The sequence below is a fragment of the Triticum aestivum genome, chromosome 1B (genome assembly GCF_018294505.1).
Source record: "Triticum aestivum cultivar Chinese Spring chromosome 1B, IWGSC CS RefSeq v2.1, whole genome shotgun sequence".
Lineage (NCBI taxonomy): Eukaryota > Viridiplantae > Streptophyta > Magnoliopsida > Poales > Poaceae > Triticum > Triticum aestivum.
The window spans coordinates 152,708,194-152,719,650 of NC_057795.1; the positions used below are offsets into that span (position 1 = coordinate 152,708,194).

Below are 11,457 nucleotides of genomic sequence, written 5' to 3' on the forward strand. Positions count from 1 at the left end.
GTTATGTCGATGCAAGCTTGACACCTATCCGGATAGCTCTGAGCAGAGAGACCGGATACATATAATGGAGCAATAATTTAGAATAGCTCCAAGTAGAACAGTTATTTGGAACAGCTCCAAATAGAGCGTGGTAGCTGCATCTAGGAGATGACATAGAGATTTGTAAAGCACACACGGATCTGAAAGGTTCAGACCCGTTGACTAAAACCTCTCTCACAAGCAACATGATCAAACATAAAACTCATTTGAGTGTTAATCACATAATGATGTGAACTAGACTACTGACTCTAGTAAACTCTTGGGTATTAGTCACATGGCGATGTGACCTGTGAGTGTTAATCACATGGCGATGTGAACTAGATTATTGACTCTAGTGCAAGTGGGAGACTGTTGGAAATATGCCCTAGAGGCAATAATAAAAGTATTATTATTATATTTCCTTGTTCATGATAATTGTCTTTTATTCATGCTATAACTGTATTATCCGGAAATCGTAATACACGTGTGAATACATAGACCACAATATGTCCCTAGTGAGCCTCTAGTTGACTAGCTCGTTGTGATCAACAAATAGTCATGGTTTCCTGGCTATGGACATTGGATGTCGTTGATAATGGGATCACATCATTAGGAGAATGATGTGATGGACAAGACCCAATCCTAAGCATAGCACAAAGATCGTGTAGTTCGTTTGCTAGAGCTTTGCCAATGTCAAGTATCTCTTCCTTTGACCATGAGAGCGTGTAACTCCTGGATACCGTAGGAGTGCTTTGGGTGTATCAAACGTCACAACGTAACTGGGTGACTATAAAGGTGCACTACAGGTATCTCCGAAAGTATCTATTGTTTTATGTGGATCGAGACTGGGATTTGTCACTCCGTGTAAACGGAGAGGTATCTCTGGGCCCACTCGGTAGGACATCATCATATGCGCAATGTGACCAAGGAGTTGATCACGGGATGATGTGTTACGGAACGAGTAAAGTGACTTGCCGGTAACGAGATTGAACAAGGTATTGGATACCGACGATCGAATCTCGGGCAAGTAAAATACCGCTAGACAAAGGGAATTGTATACGGGATCGATTGAGTCCTTGACATCATGGTTCATCCGATGAGATCATCGTGGAACATGTGGGAGCCAACATGGGTATCCAGATCCCGCTGTTGGTTATTGACTGGAGAACGTCTCGGTCATGTCTGCATGTCTCCCGAACCCGTAGGGTCTACACACTTAAGGTTCGATGACGCTAGGGTTATAAAGGAAGCTTGTATGTGGTTACCGAATGTTGTTCGGAGTCCCGGATGAGATCCCGGACGTCACGAGGAGTTCCGGAATGGTCCGGAGGTAAAGATTTATATATAGGAAGTCCTGTTTCGGCTATCGGGACAAGTTTCGGGGTCATCGGTATTGTACCGGGACAACCGGGAGGGTCCCGGGGGCCCACCGGGTGGGGCCACCTGCCCCGGGGGGCCACATGGGCTGTGGGGGGTGCGCCTTGGCCTACATGGGCCAAGGGCACCAGCCCCAAGAGGCCCATGCGCCTAGGGAACCCTAGAGGGAAGAGTCCTCAAGGGGGAAGGCACCTCCGAGGTGCCTTGGGGAGGATGGACTCCTCCCCCCCCCCTCTTGGCCGCCGCACCAGATGCCATCTGGAGGCTGGCCGCCGCCCCTTGGGGTGGGAAACCCTAAAGGGGGCGCAGCCCTCCCCTTCCCCTATATATATGAGGCCTAGGGGCTGCCCATAACACGCGATTTGATCTCTCGTTGGTGCAGCCCTGCCCCTCTCCCTCCTCCTCTTCTCCCATGGTGCTTGGCGAAGCCCTGCGGGATTGCCACGCTCCTCCACCACCACCACGCCGTTGTGCTGCTGTTGGATGGAGTCTTCCTCAACCTCTCCCTCTCTCCTTGCTGGATCAAGGCGTGGGAGACGTCACCGGGCTGTACGTGTGTTGAACGCAGAGGTGCCGTACGTTCGGCACTTGATCATCGGTGATTTGAATCACGACGAGTACGACTCCATCAACCCCGTTCACTTGAACGCTTCCGCTTAGCGATCTACAAGGGTATGTAGATGCACTCTCCTTCTACTCGTAGCTGGTCTCTCCATAGATAGATCTTGGTGACGCGTAGGAAAATTTTGAATTTCTGCTACGTTCCCCAACACCCGCTCCTCTCGCGCGTCCTGCACGTTCCTCTATGTTGCCTCCTGGAGGGCGGTGAGTGGGTCCACTCTGCGGGGGCCTGCAGAGCTTTCGGCCACCACAACCACCGAGGCAGCTGTGGCCCGTGAGAGAGATAGCGGAGCCCTGTTCAGGGAAACAAGGAAAACTAATGAAAAGATCGCAAGGGAAGCAAACCTGAAGCACTAGCAGGAATATCAATGTACTTACGCGGATACCAACGAGCGTTGCTTCAGGCCTTTCTAGAAAAGACCGCCCTCATGGAAGCCTCTTGTTGCTTGGTCGCGACAGCCGAGATCTTGACCTTCTTGGGTCGACTGTCGAACAGCCCGGCATTGACCCGGTGTTTCAGCGCGCCGGCTGCTGCAGTTGGCGCGGCCGAGGAGCTGGCACCCGCCTTATCGACGCGGTGGTTGCGGTGTGGCTCGTCGTCCTCCTCGTCGTCATCCGGCCACTCCCAAGGCCGCCTCCTGAGAAGCCTCCTGCTCCCCCTCCGCCACTGCCTGTGGCGCCGTCCTCCTCCATGGTGTCCGCCCCCAAGTCAGCATCGTTCGCATTGCTCACCGCCCGGTCCGCCAGGAACTGGTCACCTGGGGCCAGTGCGTCGGTGGCCGGTTGGCTCGGGAGGCACTACACCATGGCTGACTGCTCAGGCGGCAAGAAAAACTTGGACCAACAAGGAGATAGAGAATCAAAAGACTTATTGAAGGTGAAAGATTAGCTCGGATGTACGGCGGCTTGCCGGACCGCCACTCTGTCTCGGAGAGCTTGCAGTCGGAGAAAGAGTTCACCATCCGGACCACCTCCTCATCCGGCAGCACCTTGGTGGACATCCGGGATGGATCCCAACGCCCACTCATGTTGCTGATTATGTGGGGCCGGGCTTGAAGAGGCAGCACCCGGCGCTCCGCGAAGGTGGCCAGTAGGTCTGAGGCCTTGAGGCCCTCTGAATCCATCATCACCTGGAGCTTAGCGAGAGCAGTGCCGGAGGCGACCGCCAGGGTCTTTGGCCGATAACTCCAGTTGGATGCGGGGCTCGGCTGGCGGGCCGGCTACGTAAGCCGGCAGGTTGACGTAATTCCACGACGGGTGGATGTTCTCGACGTAGAAGTAAGATTTCTGCCACAGCTTGGCCGACTGCAGAAGGGCGAGAGCCGAGAAGCGGGTCCCGGCTCCGGTGCGCCGCACCGCGACGCACGCTCCGCATTAGGCCACCTTGTTCTTGGCGGCGGTGCCGAGCTTGAGGTAGAAGAGCTCTTCCCACAGCTCGAGTGTGGGGAGTGTGCCGAGATACCCCTCGCAGAGGGTGACGAAGGCGGAGAGCAGCACCACTGTGTTCGGCATGAGGAACGAGCGGAGGAATCCGCTCGCCGGCACACCAAAGCTGTGGAGGAAGTGCGCCCGGAAGACGACGCGCTCGCCGCCCTCCGACGCCGGTAAGATCTCCCTTTCGGGCGGAACACGCACCTTGATATTCGAGAAGTGGGGGAGCCGCCGCGTCTGGCGAAGGAACTCCAGGTGCTCATCGTGGACATTGGAGCCGTCCTAGTCGCCTGGGCGGCCACTCTGCGCCATGGGCTCTGAGCTCGGTGGCGGTGCGGGGCGGCTGCGGCATGAAGAAGTCCTGCGACGATGGGCTGCGACAGCGCTTCGGCGAGAAGAGGAGGCGCAGCAGCAGCAAGAGGAGAAGGAGAGAGGAAAGACAAAGGGTTAGGAGGGCATGCTTGCGTTCTGCCGCCCCCTCCTCCCCCTATTGATAGCCTCCCCGGTGGCAGAGCCGAGGGGGCAAGATGTGGGGGGGGGCAGGATTAATTGCGCCCACTCCCCCCACGACCCCGCATCTTCCACGCCGTAATGGCATGTAATAAACACGCCTCGGAAGCACAACCACCCGCCTCGGCCGCAGCGGATCTGCATGTGTTCCGAGGCCCTGCGTTGGCGGGCCTAGGCCTGCGGCGATGTTTCGTCGCGCGGGTGGGCTGGCATGCCGGCCTGGCCGGCTGGTGCCGCATGGCTGGCAGGCAGCGGGCAGCGAGCCTGTCGCCCGACTGGTGTGCCACCTAGCCCCCACCATGATGATTCGAATCCCACCAGGCGGTCGCGGCTATGTCCGGCTCCTGGCACCCGACTCTTCCCAGCCGGACGGAGCAGAAGGCGGAAGGCCACTTGAGAGGGAAACTGCTGAGGCTCTCCGGCTGCCCAAAGCCGTAGAACCTCACTAGCTTCAGGGACTACTAACGGGGGGATAGACCCTGGGTAGCCTCATCCACACCACAACAGTTTTTAAGACATCGGGGCTGGACAAGCCCCTCAGCCCGAATGGTCGCAAGGCCGGCCTACGGGGCCGGCTGGTGCCAATGGGCAGCCTCCTAGAAGAAGGCGGACCCCAAGAAGGCGCACACCCCGGAAGGCAGCGAGGGCATGGGCCGACTCCTGCCAGGCGGCCCCTCGCCTCCTCAAAGTTTGCACCCACCTTCTATGAGAAGACCGGGCGTGGCAAAATTGTAGCCTGCCACCCCTGAATCCAGGAAGGAACGTGGCCACAGGGTGGGCGTACCAGGCGGACACCCCTCGCCTGCCACGGCACTGTAGTCACGTAGCCCATGACGTCGCCTACGTCAATCCTGGCCATGCTCCCGCGACGGGCGGACAGTGTGGCCCACAGACGGCGGGCCCCACCTGTCCGTGTATCACGAGAAGGCGGCAAGGCCAGAGAAGGCGGCCACAAGGGGAGGCCGACTCCTATCAGGAGGTCGTCCCTCCCCTTGGAGTCTGTGCGCCATTAACCAGAAGTGACGGGGTGTGGCTATAGTGATCGCCCACCAGGCGGCGATACTGTAGCCATACGCCTCCCGACCAAGCTACCGTCATCAGAGGCGAGGCAACAGTGTGGCCTAGTCCTCTTGGCCCATAGGCGGCGGGTCCTACCTGTCGGCCGAGTCCACGGCAGCCGGTAGGCCCCAGCTGTCGGCGAAGAAGCCGGAGCCCAAAGACACTGACGGCCGGGTCCTACAACCAGCCGGATTACCATTTACCCCTGGGGGTAGGCCTATATAAACCCCCCAGGCTCTCCCATGCAAAGGGATCACCATTCTAGCCATCATACACCCACATAGCTAGGGAAGGAGTAGAGCTAGTTGCCTTCTTCCTCCTCTAGCTAACAGCTCAAGGAGCATCCTTGTAGCCCCGCTATTTGATCATAGTGATGCGGAGTCCCCATAGAGCAGGATTATGGGTGTTATCTCCACGGAGAGCCCCGAACCTGGGTAAGACCCGGCATCGTTTGAGGTCTTGCCTACTCCTGCTTCTAGAGCCCGACAACACACTCCTGTCCACACACATGATAAGCCATCCCTTGGCATATGTCAAGGAAATACCACGACATATGCTCAATCTCATAGTGCAAAAGAACGTCACGTTATATTGCCCATTATACTAGCAACCTTTATTATGTTGTCTATCGCTTTTATTCTTGGGTTTTTTATATCTGTGCCCCTGGTTCCTTAGCTCTACTCATTCATCCCCGCGCTCTTAACTTTTGCTCAGTTTTCCCCACTCCCTTGCCTGAAACCCTTAGAACCGGTCACAACGGACGTTGCTGCCGGGTCAATGGCTTGACCGTTAACTCTGACGAGTGGGGCCACACTAGACTGTGTCATCCGTTGGACCTGACAAGTGGGGCCGTGTTGGGCGGTGTCATTATTGGACCGTTCGGCCATGGTTTCATTGGGTCGTCCCTTGCATTAAACGCCTGCGCACCGCCACGACAGAAGTCTGCTATGTATGCACCTAGCAAAGCCTGCTTGCATGCATCAATGCACGCCGCCACGATGCGATGCACTGATGCGTGCCTCCACGATGCACTGACCGGGCATCTTTCTTGCACGCCAGCCGCCACGGATGCAGCGATGGTCACTGTCGCTGGTTCCTCTCTTCTATCTAGGTGGCTACATATTTATGGCTTGTGTAAAAAAAGAGAAGGGGTCGTTGTGGCTGCATGCACTAGGTGGTTACTAACAAAGCGAGCTCTCTAAGAAAACAATCAACAAATATGTAGTCCCAATATGTAGATAGGGACAACAAGCCCATAGCACGATCACATAGTTCAAACTAGGAAGAACTTAGGGATAATAGTAGAGTAGATAGAAAACTTAATAATAGAACTTGATAAAAGGGCCAACAAGCCCATAGCATCTCCAACATAGTTCAATCCCTACAACTTAACATAACATAGAATAAAAAAAAGCTACAGGGTTTAGAACCCTAGCCGATGCCTTCTCCACCTCGCTCCTCCTCCGGGCGCCCTTCACTGCTCCTCTGGGGCATTGTCGATGGGGTACGGAAGAGTGTGCATGCACGACGCGTTGGGGAAGATGTTGTTGTACTCCGTGAACATGTTGTGGGTGGTGAAAGCGATGAACTCGCAGCCATACCAAAACACCCGGCCGAGGAGGTAGAAGGCATCGAATGTGTTGGTGAAGTGGGCAAGGAGAGAAACCACTACCCCGTTTTGGATGACCTCCTCGACATGGAACATCCTTGGAGATCCCCGCGGGAGGTGGTGGTAGCCGGATGTGAGTCAGAACTCGGTGAAGTTCCTTGCAGTCCTCCACCTTGGTATCACCCACACGCGTAGTGTGCGCTCAACGTACACGCTAGAAGGGTAGAGCCCATGTGGCATGGTGGGTGGGAAGAGGTAGGTTGGTCCGATGTACTGCTTAAGAAGGAGAAGGGGTCGAAGAGCAAGATGGGCAGATGGTAGAGAGGATGGGAGAGGCAGAGGGTGGCTTAAATAGCCATAGTGGTACGTGTTATTTCACTGTGGCAATAACGGGGCCAAATGTGAAGTAGCCCATTTTCACACCCACTGCGGCATCGGGAGTGTACACGCGTGGGAAACCTTGGTTTGAAAAGAAGATGAAAATGAAGCTAATTGCATGTGTGGGAATCTGTGTTCATATATATTAGGGTCCCTATATATTATATGAACAAAAAGAGACAATTTTTGAATAGTTTGTGGCCATTTTGCATGATAAAAATAAATCTGGCCCTTATAAATTTGGTCATTTTGCATTTGTATTGAGTGGGATGCAAAAAAATAGAGCCAGCATGTTTAAAATAGAGCCAACATATCAATTCTTGTGTAATTTGAAACGATGAAAAAAACAAAGCCAACATGTTCAAAAAAATAGAGCAAACAATGCAAAAAAACGACGCAATTCGACGGCCCAACCAGAGCTTTGTTTCCTTTTGGGCCCAATAACATTTTTTTCATGGAGTCAGTGATGGGCGAGCAGCCGGGCACAACCAACAGGATCACCTCTTGTGGATCGCCCCATGATCCAACGATGCGGAGCCGTCCATGTGATCCAACGGCGCAGAGCCTGCACACAGCCTGCCCAGAGAATTCCTTCTAGAAGACCACATCTGAGGGTTGTTGCTTGGCGCTAGGGTATGATCGGACGGATGACTTTCGGAGCTAGGGCTAGGCGAAACCCCGTGGGGTTTAGAGGGGTTTTGAGCTGGTCAACGGGGTTTCCAAGGCTTTGACTGAGCATAACTAATTTTAAAAAATTAAAAAATATAAAACCTTTACTACACCACGCACCAGAATTCCCTACCGTCGTTTGTTGGGAAAAGGTCACTATTGCCGACCCATAGTTAGCCAGAAAAATTTCTAACAGACTGTGGGTCGGGAAACCTATATACAGTGGCGAGCTGTCGATTGGCAATGCTGCAACATATACCGTCGAACAGACGGTCGGGAATTTTGTTATGGCCTACGGACTATCGGTCGGTAAATAACCCCGACCGACTGTTGGATGACTATATGGTCCTCGCGCGCGAATAGCCGAACTTTTAGCGCCAATAAGCGGCCCAGCCCGCGAAGTTTTTCCCCAAAATCACAAGCATGCCGCCGCCCCACGCTCCTTTCATTCCCCACCATGAAATCCCTAGCTTCTCTCGTTCCCCACGCACACCGACTCCTGACGCCGGTCGATCCCCACACCTCCCACCTCCGGCCACGCCGCCCGGGGCTACCACCAGTCGATTCCCACGCCGTCCCGCCGCCGCCCCATGCCTCCTTGCTGCTGCAGCGCCGCCCACACCGTACTGCCCTACAGCGCCGCCCAACACCGTCCTACCTCTCCACCGCCGGCTCCACGCCCTCGTGCTCTCTCTCGCGGTGGTCGCCTCCATCCAGTGACCTTGCTGCCACCCTCCCATCTCGACCATCCAGCTCAAGGAGACACACGCAGTGGTAGCGGTGGCGATTTGGATCGGGGAAGCGTGCGGCTGGTCAAGGGCATCCCTCTGTCTTTGGCTGGGCAAGGGCACCGGTGCGGGCGAGGTACAGCTAGTTCCTTCCTCCATTCATTCATCTCTCTTTTCCTCCGGTTATTATGCATATATTTAGTCTGAATTCTATAGTTTGTTAGTTGAGCGCCTCCCAATCTTTGGTTGTCTGAAACTGATGCATCAAAGTAAGTGATATGGGAGGGAAAGGGTGCTCAGTTTATAATAAACCACCTGGTCAAAAGAAAACATGACGTGTCAAGGGAACTAGTGATGTAGGCCTTTGTTAATATTCCGATCCTTTGTTAATATTCTGATGAAGTCTCGTATCATAAGAAAGTGCATGAGTTGAAACCAGCATGGGTCAAGTGGTAAAGAACCAGCAAGTGTTTAGACTTTCTATGTAGTATTTGCAACACTTGAATTTACAATAGCTTGACCATCCAACTGATATATCTATTGTACTAATATAATATTGGGTTGTATGCATCATAAATTTGCATCGTGATAAAGGTTTTTTTTTCTTTTCTTCACAATACTTGGATAAAAATCTTGAGGTAGAGTTTCATTTATTTTCTTTGCGCGCTGCAAGCCAAAATATTCATGTTCTTTGATTTCATCTAGTAATCATCCTAGGGGAGGCAGTTGCCTTCCCCAAATAACATTCAGATCAAGTCTGGTGCTGTGGTAACTAAAGGAAGTTGCTAGCTGTTCTTTGAGCATATACTCCCTTTGTCCGAAAAAGCCTTTTCGATCAGAGGGAGTACTATGTAACCAAAGGAGTATTATATATACCTGGGGACGGGTCACATTGGTCAGTACCACTGCTCACTTAAACAATTACTCTAATAGAATTCTAATTAAATCGCTGGGATCATAAATGAGGCTAGGCAAGCTGCAATCAGATTGTCGTTTTGGTCCTTGCAGGTGTTAAATCAGCTGCCTGCTGCCTTCACCGCAAGCAAGCTAAATGCCAGTGAACCAACCAAATCTTCTTCAGACAGAGCAAATGTCAAAAATGTCGAGTAGTATATGCAAACTGCGTACCAAATCATCTTTTTCCTTTCTTCAGTGTGCGCATTTTGGTTGGACAGCCATGATATTCTGAATGCTTAACTATAAAGATTGGAACACAGGGTTTTCTTCTCTTTCTGCTAGGACAAACATACATGGATTAGTTCTTAAAGCAAGTGATACTAAAAAGAAGTGTTGTGTACGATTCTCTAATGTTTATAACTCCTGGCTCGCAGCATGGTTCCAATTCTTGACGAGTAATGAACTATTTCCACATCTTTACAATCAATTAATAATCCATCTTTCATGCGATAACTCTGTTTCCATATTTTGTCTGATAGAACTCAAGAGTTGAAGCTGAGGAAAACAAAGAAGGTGAAGAAGATGATGAAGACGATGATGAAGATGATGATGAAGAGCCCTTTGTTCGTAGAAGAGTTATTGCAAAGCCCCCCCTGCAAAAAGCTCCTCATCCCATCAAGATGAAGTCCTAGTAGATCTTCTCATCCCTACTTATATATTTAAATCCTATTTTGTTTTCATGTTCCTAAATAATCATTTTTCAGATTGGTATGGATGTGCTTCTATATGCATGGACTGGTCCTGAAACTCCTGTTGCTAAGGCAGCAATTATCTCAGTTGTCCAGACACAGTTGCGGGCTCGGATCCCCTTGGACCAGCACTTATGAGGTTGTTGTGAATGTGATCAGGAAGGATGCTACGCTGCCTTATGAATATGATGGTTTACGATTTGTCACTGATGCAGTCATAGGGTCCATTGCATGGCCATCTAGCAAGGTAATCACCAACAGTAAAGTTCTCCAACATATTTTTCCTTGTAGTAAAGCAAATATTAGTCGTTAGCACAACTCATCTTTATTTCTCTTATGTGTAACCTGATGGTTTCATAGGTTCTGGCTCTTATATCTATGAAGATTTGTATGTACAATACATATGCTTCTCTAAAAGTAATGGCTTAATTTAATCTAATGGCACTTAAGTACATATGTTTTTCTGAATATAATAGTCAGGCGCAATGCAGTCTTCTCCACCCCAGAGAAAAGAAAGAAAACTAGTGGTATTTCCTAGAAAAATGACTATCATGAGTTCGTACATGGATGTGTCATCTGGCGTTAATAGTCAGACGCTATGCATGCTAGAAAACTAATGGTTGCTCCCAATAATTGGGCGTCTGGACATGCTAAACTGTGGCCAGATGATTCATATTGCTCCTATTTATTGAAATATACTTCATGGTCATCTGGCATTGATGCTTTATTATGTTCAACATGGCAGAAATTCGAGTTAGAACATGTTGTGGCATTATTCTGGACTTGCCCTATTTTTTATGTAATACTAAAATTCCACAGTTTGTTTTTGCCATTGATGCTTTATACAATTACTATGTTTGCCATTATCTCTATGAATGCATTTATTCACCAGTGACTTTTTTATCCTTTGTAGGAAAGACATACAAAAGGACCGGAAGGAACCATGAAGATGGCAGTTTGCGTCAGCTAGACATTTTGTGTAATGGAGCAAAAACAGCGATTTTTAGTATCATTTTGTAAACCTATATGGTGTCTTGTCATCTGGGTATTTTGTGTAATGGAGCGAACAATGAATTGGCGGACATGCATCTATCATTTTGTAAATCTATCAGGTGATCATAAATGTTGGAATGCTGATGAGAATTAATTAATGTGTTATCCTTTTTGGTCCTGATTTAATATTTTCAGAGTAAATGCAAGTTAGTTAACTTGATTGAAATTGCAAGGCAGATGGGAAATAATGAGTGGGTATTAAATATTGCTCGGCTAAACTAAATGTTGTCCAACCAATGGTCGGCAAAGAAAATACCTACCAATTGTTGGTCGGAAAAGGGTCATGCCTGGGCCAGCGGAAATTTGGTCGGTAAAAATGACACCATCAGATAGTTGGACGGGAAAGATTCATGGTTGT

General features: G+C 50.7%; 1 long non-coding RNA gene across 1 annotated transcript; it reads left to right on the plus strand.

The window, feature by feature from the left end:
* Positions 1-8,070: 8,070 nt before the first annotated feature.
* On the plus strand, positions 8,071-11,204 carry LOC123112984 (uncharacterized). The gene is made up of 4 exons (XR_006455834.1): positions 8,071-8,536; positions 9,837-9,988; positions 10,062-10,293; positions 10,960-11,204. It is a non-coding gene; the product is annotated as an uncharacterized lncRNA (long non-coding RNA).
* The last annotated feature ends 253 nt before the right edge of the window (positions 11,205-11,457 follow it).